The sequence below is a fragment of the Jaculus jaculus genome, chromosome 9, assembly GCF_020740685.1.
Source record: "Jaculus jaculus isolate mJacJac1 chromosome 9, mJacJac1.mat.Y.cur, whole genome shotgun sequence".
Lineage (NCBI taxonomy): Eukaryota > Metazoa > Chordata > Mammalia > Rodentia > Dipodidae > Jaculus > Jaculus jaculus.
In genome coordinates this window covers 32,344,468-32,358,130 of record NC_059110.1, presented here as the reverse complement: position 1 = coordinate 32,358,130, position 13,663 = coordinate 32,344,468, and the positions used below count along the sequence as shown (strand labels likewise).

At 39.1% G+C, this 13,663-nt stretch overlaps 1 pseudogene; it reads right to left on the bottom strand.

Annotated features, from left to right (window-relative positions):
* The window catches only part of LOC101602554, a 65,664-nt pseudogene extending 52,994 nt beyond the window's left edge, over window positions 1–12,670 (bottom strand).
* Between the last annotated feature and the right edge of the window lie 993 nt (window positions 12,671–13,663).

The window sequence follows — 13,663 nt, the reverse complement described above, 5'->3', positions numbered from 1 at the left end:
AAGTTACTGAGCCTTTTGGTGCTGCCAAGTCACCATTTGTAGGGCAGGATTTTAGTAGTACCCAATTTAAAGGAGCTATGTGAGGAGTGAGTAATGTGTAAGCATTCAGGGCAATGCCATGTATAGTGAATACTAGGTAGCTGTGGCTATTTAAAACCCCACTAGTCTGTCTAAGAATAAACCCTAACATATAGAGAAATACCTACCTCTGTTTAACAGGTATCACACACTAAGAAAGTTCAAGAGCTCAGAGTTGAATTAAGCACTATGCATCCTGAAGTATGGCCTAGTTTTATAAAGAAGAAATTATATACACAGATTATAAGGCTGTATAATACCTGATATAAAAATGCTTGGGAAGGCATCTAAAACACAGACATAATTCCATGCATTATGAATGTGGTTAATACACTTGAGGAGCTAAGCATGGAGAAAAGAGTGGGAATTAGCTTAATTAGGGCAGAAACTCTGGGATTGGCAACAGAGTGGGAAAGAGCATAGAGCGGAGAGCGTGTGGTGGGCCTGGGATGCTGCATGGTGGCAAAGCATCTGGACATATAACAAAGCAGGGACATTGGAGCTAGTGGCCCTGTGCAGTTGACTCAGGCAGTCGCCAGATAGTCAGTATCCCAGCCATATGATTTAAAACCGCTGGCCACTCAAGGCTTTAAGGAGGACTACAGAACCAAAGTCACTGGATGGCACTGAGAAGGAAAAGAAATATGGGATTGTTCTTCAAAAGGTAAAAATTTTGTATGTAGTGGACTTTGGAGTCATCCAAGCCTACATTCCAACATTTATTTCATCTTCTCAAGTGGCATATAATATGCTACCTACCTAATTCTACCAACTCTCCCTTCTGTTGCAAAACAGAAGCTGTTAAGACAATAACCCCTCATGATTGTTGAGGGGACTACATGCCCATCATTTCCCTGGACATTTTTTGGTGAACCTTTATTCTGAGATCTATGAAACAGATGTCTCAAACATGGCAAGCGAAACTCTTAGTGGAAGCTACTATAAAGCAGGCAGCCTTTTTCCTTCCCTGCAAACAACAGGAAGTTTATTGTACTGGCACTGAAGAGCACTGAATTCCCAGTCTCTGCCAGCATCCCAGATCCCAAGTAATTTCTCCCTGATCAAGTGGATAGGCACATTCACATGGCATAACAAGGTTACCATTCTATTACTTGGATGTGAGAATCCAAAACCACAATGATGAATCAGTCCAGTTTTCAATTTGACAAGCATTTTTCATATTCTTCCTGAGCTTTTCTTTTAAGTACCTGCCATATGCTTTTGCTTATAGTAAAGCCAGTATTTCTCACACCTTTAATTCTGTTTTGCTAGCTGTGCCTATCTGATACCCTTCAATGAACAGCCCCAATGATGTATTTTCAGTGCTCATTATAGTATGCTACTAATTCACAAGTATTCACTTTGAATCTCTTTGGATTCTTGCTAATACCGTTTAGTTACCCTTGATTGGAACATTATCCCTCCAAGTCACCGTCACTATACTATCAGCCCAGATACAAAGACTCACAGATTCCCTTCTAATGTTTTTGTATCCCATTTCTCACATTAGCCATTGCTGACAGTGATTCTCATATTAGATGTCATTCATAAGAAATTCTATCTCACATGAAGTAGTCTATGGTAAGGTGGAAAGAACATATAATTTGCTGAACCTCTCCCCCATAAAAAAAAGAAAGAGAGAAAATCAGAGGTTGAATCCCTTTGAAGCACAGTAGCCTAGGTAAATTCCTCAAAATCTCTGAAGATGTGCTTCCTAACTTTTAAAATGAGGATAGTATCATTGAAGTCATACAGTTGCTATAAAAGTTAACACAAGGTAATCTATGAGGTGCTTAGTCATCACTACACATAGAAGGATTCCAGTGATTGCTAACTCATTTCCATTTGTACATTTCTAAATCCAAAAGCTTTGGGTTTACACACTGCTTACAATGTTACTTATAGTTTCTTCTCTAAAGTTTGCCTTGACTATTTTTGTTAGCATGGAATGCTCTTCTAAAATAAGGTTAGGAAGGGTCAAGTCAATCTGAAGATGCTGTCATGCATGCTTATTCGCTAAGATGTATTTGATTGTGTGCAAAACTATTCAAGCTTAAATAATAAAAAAATTGATTTAAAAAATAAAACAGAAAGAAAGAACAGAGATAGGGCAGACTCCAGGGCTGGTGGCATTAATAGTCCATTTCCACATCTCTCTTCTGGAACAAAAATATCACAAGATAGATCTCTATTGACTGAAAGTGGGGTCATATGCTTTTTCTTCCTTTTCCAATAAAGAAGAGGAATTTCTTTTCCCTGGACCTTCACTGATCTTTCTTATTCCCCTCATCTAATCACCCAGAATTGCATTATTGTCACTTCCCTCAGGAAGCTGTAGACTCGATTGCCTCACAAATCAAATCTAACAAATAATTTTGAAGCAATTACTCATCAGACACCTGTAATTTCATGATTCTTTAAAATTTTTCTGAGTATTATTGTTTACTTTTTTCACACGCGTGTTAAGATGTACTCAACTTGAGGTTTGCGAGTCTTTCACACGTGTTTCTGTACATTTCCAAGCTTAGAAATTTCCTTTTCCTAAAACAACTTATCTCTCTGAAGACTTCCCAGACCAAACATTCTCAGCTCTGAACAATGGACCTCATCAAAACTTCAGTATTCTGGCATATTCCTTGTTTTATTTATTTAGCGTTTTTGCTGATAATTTTCATACATGTGCATAATGAATTTTGGTCATAATCCCTCCTGTTATCTTCTTTGGTCCCCTTCCCCATCCTCCCTCCACAGAACCCTTCTTCTTTCCAAATAGTGCTTCTTCTACTTTGATGACCCTTTTGCCTTCCTGCAACGTCCAATGTTTTATCTTTTTCTTGCTTATCCAATCAACAATAAATTCTGAATGATGTGAGCCAATGTATGCCCATGCAAGATACACTATGCATTGGGAAGACACTAATTTTCTGGGGACATAGATACTGTTGAGGAAAATGAAATATTAATAATGCAATTGCTATTATTTTAATGAAATTACTTGGAGTGTTCAAACCCTAGAAAACATCAGCTAGACAAGATGCCTTATTTAAACTTCAGATTCTCAAATTCCCAAAGACTATGATTTAGGTCTCAATTGGTATTGGAAACTATGCAGTTTTATCAAATGTCCAAGTGATTTTTCTAAGAATTTGATAGATGACATTTGGCTGAATGTGCATCATTCAATCAAGCTCTTTTCCTTCTATCAATAAATGAATGAAGAAGAAAGCCTCAATGCCCAGTGATAAACGAATGAGTGGCTAAATGACCCTGATTCTGTGGGTAACTGCTAAGCAGAATTATTAGTGGGTTAAAACATAATATGGGGATGGAGAGATCTCTCAGAGATTAAAGCATTTGCCTGAAATGCATAATTACCCAGATACAATTCCACAGTACCCACATAAAACCAGATGTACAAAGTGGCACATGCATCTGAAGCTCATTTGTAGTGGCTAGAGGTCCTATCACACCCGTTCTATCTGTCTATTCTCTCTTTCCTCTTTTCTGCTTGCAAATAAATAAATAATAAAAATGTAATATGTTTGTGTGTGTTTATCTGTGTGGTATGTGTGTGTGTCCCTATGCATGTGGTTACACATGTGTGTGGAGTCACATGTGGAGGCCAGAGGTTGATGTCAAGTGTCATCCTTGACCACATCCCACTTTTTTTTTGTTTTGGTATGGAGACAAGGTCTCACTTGTATCAGAGCTTGTCTATACAGCTAGTCTGGTAGCCAGCCTGCCCCAGAGATAACTTACGTCTACCTCTAAAGCCTACTCATTGTAGGTTGGCTGCCATGCCCACCTCACATTTATGTGGGTTCTGGGGTCTAAACTCCAGTCCTTATGCTTGAGTAGCAAGTATTTTTATCCATCTACCAAGACATAGTAACTAATTTTTTAAAATATATATATATATTAAGGGATAAAATGGGTAGATGAAGATGAGTTCTATTTATGAAGGTGCCAGGATGCTGGTGCTAAGGACTGTCTGAGATCCATGAGGAGTCTTGGGGAGGGTGATGAGGGAAAACACAATTAACTTGTGATTTTCCATATGAAGGATTGACAGAAATGGAAAGCTAGGGGCAAGGAGAATCACACATGTTCAAAACCATGGATGGTTTCCTCATGACACAGGGTCAGATGAAGAAAGCCACTGAGACCTGAAGGTCACTGTACTGTAAGTTCAACTGTGACAGATTTTTGTGAGGACTTGTTCATGATTTTCACTTGGAGTCAGAGCAACACATCTCCATGAAGCACGCACCATCAAGATGCTGCCTGATCCACAAAATAAACTGAACTACTCTATTCCAAAGCCTGAAACACAAAGACAGCATGGGAAATCATCTTTTAACTTCCCCTTTCCTTTTCTCTCCTCTTCCTCCTTCTCCTATTACAAAATAATAAGTTCTAGGACATTAATAATAATTATGATTATATAACATAATCATAATTATATAATATATTGAGTATAATGTGTATATCATTTATAATATTAATATATTATATAATTATGTGTAATGTATATGTTATACAATATCTAAAATTATAACTATATAACATATAATTATAAATAATAATTATTATTATAGAAATTCCAGGCTACACTTAGTAAGTAAAAGAAGCAGATTGGGGAAATAGTTTGGTGGATGAAGTGCTTGCTATGAAAATATGAATACCTGAATGTGGTGGTCAGAATCATATGTGCCCCATAAATTTGTGTTTTCAGTGCCTGGTCCCCAGCTGCTCGTAATTTGGAAGGGGGACACTACTGGAAGAGATGTGTTGCTGGGGATGGGCTTAGGGATGTTATAGCTCAGCTTACCTCTGGTCAGACCTCAGATCCCTCTCTTGATGCTTTCTGCCAGCTGATATAAAAAGACATGCTGACCAGCCTCTGCTCTACCATCTTATCCCTGCCAAGCTGAAGCTTTCTCTCAAGACTATACGTTAAAATAAAAATTTTCCTCCCATCGGTTGTTTGGTATTTTTATCCCAGCAATGAGCTAACTACCATACTTGTTTGGAATCCTCACATCCCATGTAAAAGCTGGTCATTGTGGGGGGCATATGTAATTTCAGCACACCCATGGAAAGAAAGGAAAGCAAGACAGGAGAATCTCCCAGAAGCTCAAGAGCCAGCCAGCCTGGTGCATACAATGGTGAATTGCAGAGATCCTGGCAAAGAAAGTGGAAGGCAAAGATCAACAACCAAAGCTGTCCTCTGACTTGCACAAGCATGCCATGGTATGTGTGCCCTTCCACTCACACATGAACATTACCATACAACGCACACACACACAACAAATAGTTTACATTAATATCATATTGTTAGAATAACATGTAAAGAAAATGCCAATACAATAAAAGAAAGGCTGAGACACAATTAAATGTGGAACTCAAATTGGTGTCGAAACTCAATCTCCTGGACTGACAGAGCCAGGAGTCAGGTGTGAGGAAAGCCCTGTTCTATACTTAGCATAGACGCCACAGGTCACTGAGGGTGGCTGGTGACAAAGGCTTTCCCCTCAGGATGAGCATTCTCTCTGCTTTTGCCATGTATATCTAGTGACATTTATGTTTTTTAATCATATTTCTGAGGAGTCCACTTGCTGGACAAAATCTACATAGTAAAATTGGAGCCACTGGACTTCATTCTTTCCTTTGGAATGGGACCAAGGAATGAAGAAAGCTGATTCTGTGCCCAGAAAGAAGTCTATCTGAAGAGCCAAAAGTTATCAGGAAGACAGAAGCTATTAAATGGCAATGAGCTCATTTTCCTGCTCTCTTCAATGCCAAAGACCATCCTTTAAGCTCAACATAACTCAGGTTAGTATTAGTTACTTCCCATTTCTCCTCTCAGCATCTGTCCAACCCAAGCTCTTCCACTTACATCTTTATCCCAGCTCACCTTCCACAGATACCAAATCTACTTGCACTAAAACATGAGCAAGAACCTGGAGATTTTGAGATGAGTGCAAGAGAGAATTTGACCATAAAACTAGCAGATCCCCTATGAAATATCGCCTCTGACATTTCCCATATGTCTCTGGTATCACCACTGAACTGTTGTGTCTCTTCCCAGATTACTGCAGTTCAGTCTCTCTTCTCCTTCCCTCTCTTCCTCCTTGTCCTTTTTTCCTTTTCTTACCCCACCCCCACTTCCTTCTCTCCCCTCCATCAGGCAGAATAATTCTACCCAAGCCCAAAACATGCCCACAGCAATAGGAGGAGGATGCAGGAGAATCTTGAAAATTTCAGGCCAGATAGACCAGCACATGCAGAGACAAAAGGTCCCAAAGAAGGTGGAAGGAGAGAGTAAGCACCCTGAGACCATCCTCAGATCTCTACACAAGCACCATGGCCTATGCAGGACCATGTATACATTACACACACATGCATGTGCACACACACACGCATACACACATACATGAATGTGTATATACACACACTATTTTAAAAGTTCTAATTTTTTTAAAATTACTATACATTTTTCCTTATTATCTGCATGTCTGTTTATTTACCTATTTTGATTTTCTTTTGCTCTCAGTGGAAGCAAAATAGAAAAATAACAAAGTGGAGAGAGAGAGATTTTTAGCTATATTTGCCACCCCCTCAATGGAACCAGGAGAAGCCCAGGAGTTCTTTTTCATGTGTTCTACAATGTGCTTTTTCTACCCTGTGCCCTGGGTTAGGATGCTGGAATCTCAGGAAAGCACCTTCATCTGCATGGCTCACATTCTCGACACTGATTTCATGTGAGTATTTCATAGCTGGGTTCTTCAGGCAGCTTTTCCCCCACCGTCCTGACAATTGTCTCGTGAACATATTGCCTTTTAAATTTGCTGAAAAGATAAGTGGGGAGAAAATTTTCCCAGAGTTGAATCAGTCTTTCATCTTAAAAGTCACAAAAGCAAAGGAGCATTAAACACAGATCTCAGATAGGTCAAGCACTGCTGTGTTCAGCTATAAGAAAGAGAAGAATCTATGATATAGCTTTTACATGGGGGTGTACATGGCAAATTAAATTCAACTTTAGGCTCCAATTATAGGTAATGAAGTAATGAGGCTGGCTTCATAATTTGTGGGGCCCAATGAAAAATGAAAATGCAAGACTCCTTATCCAAAATGTAAGAAAAAAGTATTATAAAGGTACTAAAACACAAAGCTTTTTCTTTTTTTTTGTTTTGTTTTTTTTTTTAAACATTTTTTTTAAATTTTTTATTTATTTATTTGAGAGCGACAGACACAGAGAGAAAGACAGATAGAGGGAGAGAGAGAGAATGGGCGCGCCAGGGCTTCCAGCCTCTGCAAACGAACTCCAGATGCGTGCGCCCCCTTGTGCATCTGGCTAACGTGGGACCTGGGGAACCGAGCCTCAAACCGGGGTTCTTAGGCTTCACAGGCAAGCGCTTAACCACTAAGCCATCTCTCCAGCCCTTTTTTTGTTTTTTTGAGGTAGGGTCTTGATCTAGCCCAGGATGACCTGGAACTCACTATGTAGTCTCAGGGTACCCTCAAACTCACAGCAATCCTCCTACCTCTGACTACCAAGTGCTGGGATTAAAGGCATGTGCCACCACACCCGGCTGAAAGCTTTTTCTTTATTCTGAGTTTCTCAGTATACTTGTAGTGATATTTACTTGTAATTTGTTTGTGCAAATAAAGTTAAAACTTTAAATTTGTAACACAAATTTTCCATTAATGTTTATAAAGTCACGCCAGTTTTAAATACATGCAAATATAAGAGCATGTAATGCACACATGGAATAGACAAAATTGCACAAATAGTATGGATTAGTGATTGACTACAACAGGGAATCAATAGAAATTAGAAAGGACATGAGAGGGTCTTTTGGTCGTCGTGTGTCTTAGAACTTTACCACCTTTACTCTATATTCCAAATATGCTCTGGCCAGGCATGATGACACACACCTTTAATCCCAGCCCTTGGGAGGCAGAGGAAGAAAGATCACCATGAGTTCAAGGCCACCCTGAAACTACATAGTGAATTTCAGGTCAGCCTGAGCTAGAATGAGACCCTACCTCAAAAAACAAAAACAAACAAACAAATATACATACATACATACATACATATGTATATGTTCTGGATCTAAAGGAAAGTGGGGGGCTCCTGGCACTACCAGAACTTGGATGCAGACACAGCATGCTTCTCTTATACCAAAAGTCCCTCTGAACTCCCACACTGTGTAAGCCCACTGGAATTATTGGTCACGGAGTGCTAAGGAACATATGGATTAAGTACACCTTCTGTGCGTGGAGTTCTGTGCAAATATGTTACTCAGAAGCTGCCCGCCACAGAGTCATCCTGGCGTCTCCCACTCGCCTTCATTCCCCACCTATTCTCCCAGAGAGTGAGCATCTACCAGGTGCTGTCCAGAAAATTGGCAGGTAAATCTCACTTTAGGTCCTTGTTCCCCCTTCCCTTTTTGTATCTTTTTTCTTCCTCTTTACCCCAGAATCAGAGGATCAGTCTCTTCTTGAACTCATTTGCAATCACCGGTTTCACCTCTAGTTACAGGAATGTGTGTGGTGGTTTGAGGACCTATCTCTATTCATGTAGAACACACTCTGGGAGAGCCTTCAGAAATCTAGAAAGTTGAAAAGCAGAGCATTTTGTCATGATTGTGCATTGCATACTGTGTTTAGAGTCATTGCTATTAGTACAGATAAAAAGGAGCCAAAGATTTGAAGTACAAAAATAAATATTGAAAATAAAGAAGCTTTTCATTTTGGAACGTCTTTCTGGCATATAGCATTGGCTTAAGCTAGAAGAAATGGGATTAAATGGGAGGCTATCATCACAGTCCTTTGTACAATGACAGGATCGCCCAGGTCCCTAGAACTGAAAGATGTTTTGATACCAGCTACATGGGAAGGGTAGAAGAATCGTGGCTTGTTTAGTTGACAGCTTTAAGATTGGGGAAACACATTTCCCAATGAGCAGTGGAGGTGGCCAAAAGGAGACAGAAGGCGGGTGACAGAGGCAGCAGCCTCCTTTACCAGCTCACGAGACCAGCGTGGACACAGGGTCTGCGGGCAGCTCTAGCTCTTCATGAGGTGGCATTAGCTTGGGACTGGTGCTGTAGTCTGTTGCAGTAGAAAGTACTAGAACCCCTTGGGATACAAATTTGGCAGGTGCACCTCATCTCTACTTTCCAAACTGGGCTTTTCTGGGATGTTTTCACCCTCCTCATAGTGGATCAACCTGGAGCTGTTAGACCACTATTAGAGAAAGCCATTGCCATTCCCTGAAAGCTTTGCTCACGCTCCTCGCATCTGCTAGTCCACTCATTTTCTGAACCAAACTAACTGATTTCCTTCCTTCTTCCATCCACATTTATTTTTAAAAAATTTCAAGATTTCATTTTTATTTAATTATTTATTGGAGAAAGAATGGGAGAATGGGTGCCCCAGGGTCTCTAGCCACTGCAAACGAACTCCAGTCGCATGTGCCACCATGTACATCTGGCTTATGTGAGACCTGGAGAATCGAACCTAGGTCCTTAGGCTTCAAGGCATGTGCCTTAGCCACTAAGCCATCTCTGCAGCCCCATCTTTATTTATCTACTTTTTCACTTGAGAGAGTCTCCTGTATTCTAGGCATTGAACTATGTGGCTGAAATTAACCTTGACCCTTGATCTTCCTGCCTTCACCTCATGAGTGTTGGTATTATGAGCCTGTGCCGCCGTGCCATTTGGTTTATACAAAGCTGGAGATGGAACCCAGGTCTTTGTGCATTGCCTCCCCAACATTCCATCTCATAAGAATGGGAGGGAATTTAATTAGTTAGCAGAAGTTCTTCTACATAAATTCTGACTTAATCTACTTAGGCTTTTCTTTTGTTGTTTGGTTTAGTTTCATAGACCTTTGGGGGCATTGTTGTTGTTTGGTTTGATTTTGGCTTTAGCTTTTGTTCTTTTCTTATCTTCAAATAATGATTCAAAGAAATCAGGGAGATTTCCTGGGACAGTTAACTGTATTCAGCTTGTGAAATTGTTTCTCATTTGAATTAGAACCACATGTGGAACTCTGTGGCTCTGGTGAGTTCTTGTGCCATACATTTGGATTTTTAGAAAGTTTAGGTAGTTTGTCTTAAATACCAGTGTCAGGGTGAATGGAAACAAAACTGTGAATGCTCATGTTTTCTCTTACGTCAATCTATTTTATTGTGAACAGAGTGTAAAAACTGCTAGAGGGTATCATGTGACTGCTGCCTCCTTTGGAAATTTCCATGTGCAGATTCCAAGCTAACATTTTAAAATCAATAAACGCAAATAAATCAAACTCTGAAAGATCTTATGGTTTCATGAAAGACAAATGTGTAAGTAAACCCAATTGTCTTCATAGCTTGTTGACCAAAAAAGCCCCCCCAACAAACAAGAAACAAATATACTAATGAATTAAATGTATTCAGAAAGAACTGTTCTTTCTTCTGGAGGGTGATAGTCCCAAATTTAGAAGCAAAAGAAAAATGTCTTAAAAATAAAAGTTAGGTATCATCACCATCTATCTTAGAGAATAAAAAATGAAATATATGCACCTTGTGGAAGTTTTCCTAAACTGTGCTCCAAAAGGACTTCAACTATAGGTTAGCAAAAGAGATTAGATAGAACTTCCAGTTATTTCAGAGTCAATATCTTTTTCAATATCCTTTTGATGTTGATGTTTGAAAGTAATTTGAAGAGACGGACTATAGCATGGTTAATGTCTATGTGCAGTATTTAACAAACAACATGACAATCAATCAAAACAAGCACAGTACAGCCTCACATTTTACCACCTAATACCAGTACCTCAAGACAATCGACTTGAGTATTGTCATACTGTATTTTCCAGACACTTCTGAAAACTTTTTATCTTACATTACTAGCACAGCCTCTGGCAAAGTTCCTTACAAATATTTAAAGATTTCTATGCTGGCAGGCAATCTACTCACTTTATCTCTGCAAGGATCATGGCTTCTACTGATAATAAAAGCTACATTTTCTCTCACTCTCTCTTTCTCCCCTCTCTAAACTTGATTTCATATGGATGAATTTGAGAAAAAAAGTGGGAAGTTAAAATCAATTTTCTTTCTAATTAAAGGAAAATGATAAGTGGACAATTGAAAGGCTTTGCATATGTATGTCTGACATCTCTATCGAGGTCTTAATTGTCTGACTGATCTAAAGAGCTCTTTCTTAAAAGCTGCATGTGCTCCTGTTAAGGGCTCACTGGGACATATAGCACTTTAAGTTGTTTCAGAGCACCAGCAGTCCTGATATTTTAGTCTGTATCACTATTTGAAGTTGTAATTAATCTGGATCATCCCAAAAGTCATAATTATGAGAGTTCTGATATTTGACTAGAATATATTACACTCAGCCTTGTGAAGAATTTCAAGATGCAATTAGCAGAAAATACACACACACACACACACACACACACACACACACGTATATATGCAGTAAATGAATTTCTCACATGGAAAAAGATCACAGAAACCTTGGTAGGGCTTAAGTGCTTAAGTGGTCCTTGTAAAGAATTTGTGGAGTGTGACATGTTTGCTGAATTAACTGTGTTCTACACTTGAATTGTGTTTTCTACCAGTAATAATGTGTGCTGCACTTGTTTTTGTTTTATGGATCTGAAACCTTATGCATGGACCTGTGTAGCAAAGAAAATTTTAACTCACTTTCATGCACAATGACATGTGCATCAACAGAGCACACTAGCTCATTTCCATCCTCAAAAACTCACCATGATAAAAACAATCTAGGACATTATTTAGATTTCTTTGTCCTGCTCCTTCTCTTGACTCATTTTCTCCTTTTAATTCAGTTTCATGTGTAATAGTTAAATTTCCTAAAGTGTTCTCTGGTATTTCAAAGGATAAAAAGAAAACATATGTAAGTGCACAAGAATCAAGATTCAGACATTAATAATGGACATGTAAGGAGTTGACAAATTGGCTCCTTTTTCTGAAGAAGGAGGTCAACCACTTAGGTAAGGAGCAATGAGAATAGAAAGATGTATCTTGTATGTGGTAGTTATGTGTCAAAAATGTTTCTCAAAAAGTATACTTTTTATATATACCTATTGAGTTGATAGTGGGTTTTGTAATTGATCATTTTATTAACTTAGAGTCAGGTAATCTGCACTGAAATATGACTACATTCTGTTTTGGCAATTTGACTTTCACAAAATTATTTTCTCTGATTTATAAGATAGGAATAGACATAACAGCCCTACAGAGTTCTAATGAGAGCCACATAAGCACATGTATAATAAGATATTCATTAATAAATAGTTCATAATGAGAGTCAAAGATTAATTTACTATGAGTGATTTTTGTTTTGTTATGTTTTGTTTGAGTTGGGGAAGATAATCAAATAAGCAGGGAAGAATGATATAATCATACTCATTTTTCCTTTCTTTCTGATTCTTCATTATTAATTGTGTGTGGTACATGCATGTGTACATTCCCATGTGACAGCGCATGGACTCACTTGTGGTGAGGGTAATGCCTGTGATGACCAGAGGGGACCTGGGGTTGTCCTGCTCCATATCTCTTCTTCCCATTCTTACTTGAGCCAGAATCTCTTAACTGATCCCAGAACTTGTGTTGTTTGTTTGTTTGTTTTGTTTTGTGTTGTATTACTCTGGGGCCCTGGGGATTCTTTGGTCTCTGCTCCCCACAGGACTGAAGTTACAGACAAGCTTTACTGTTTATATGAATCCCGAGATGAAACTCAAGCAGTCTGTCAGGTATCCTTGGGCTGTCACACTTACACAGGAAGTGCTCTTAAATGCTAGCATAGCCCTCCAGCCTACCATTAATTTTTATGCCAATTTTGGAAAAAGTTGATAAGCAGGGCTACTACTTGGTTATGCTACTGATGAGTAAGAAGTACTTGCAGGGGGGTCAGAGGGCTGCTTTGCAAGAACTGTGTCCTATCCACCTGAGCATAGCTCAAAGCCAAAATGTGATATCTCTTGGACTCTCCATGACGGGTAACTTGTGGTCTCAGCTACAAAGTGGAAATGGAATGGACAGAAAGCTACTGTGGCTGATGATTGGTGATGATGATGATGATGATGAATGCTGCTGTTGCCTGCATAAAACTGCAGGTGGGCAGGGCTCTGTGGTCAGGACCTGTCTACCAAGAGAATGGCCCAGACTGGTCTCTGGGTGACTTGAGAGCTGCCGTGACCCACACTGATCTCTACTTACTTCCTCGGGGCTATGAATATTGGAAGGAGGGGATAGTCCCTCATTACCAGGCCTATGGCATAAAACAGTGGCTCTTCTACTCTGTCTAAAGGATAATAGTGAGGAATCTTCATACTTGATAGGATATTTTTATTTCTCCTTCATAAATAGATAACATCCTAGTTAACTGAAATGTCATATAATTTAATAATAAGAATGTTACTGAAAAATGTGCCTTTGAATTACTATGTGTTCAGACTCTTTGTACAGAATACCTTCTATAAATTTCAGAATGTAGGTGCTAAGACAGACAAAGGGAGAAAGAGAAAGAGAACACTTGAAATGGCAGCTTTAGATTTATA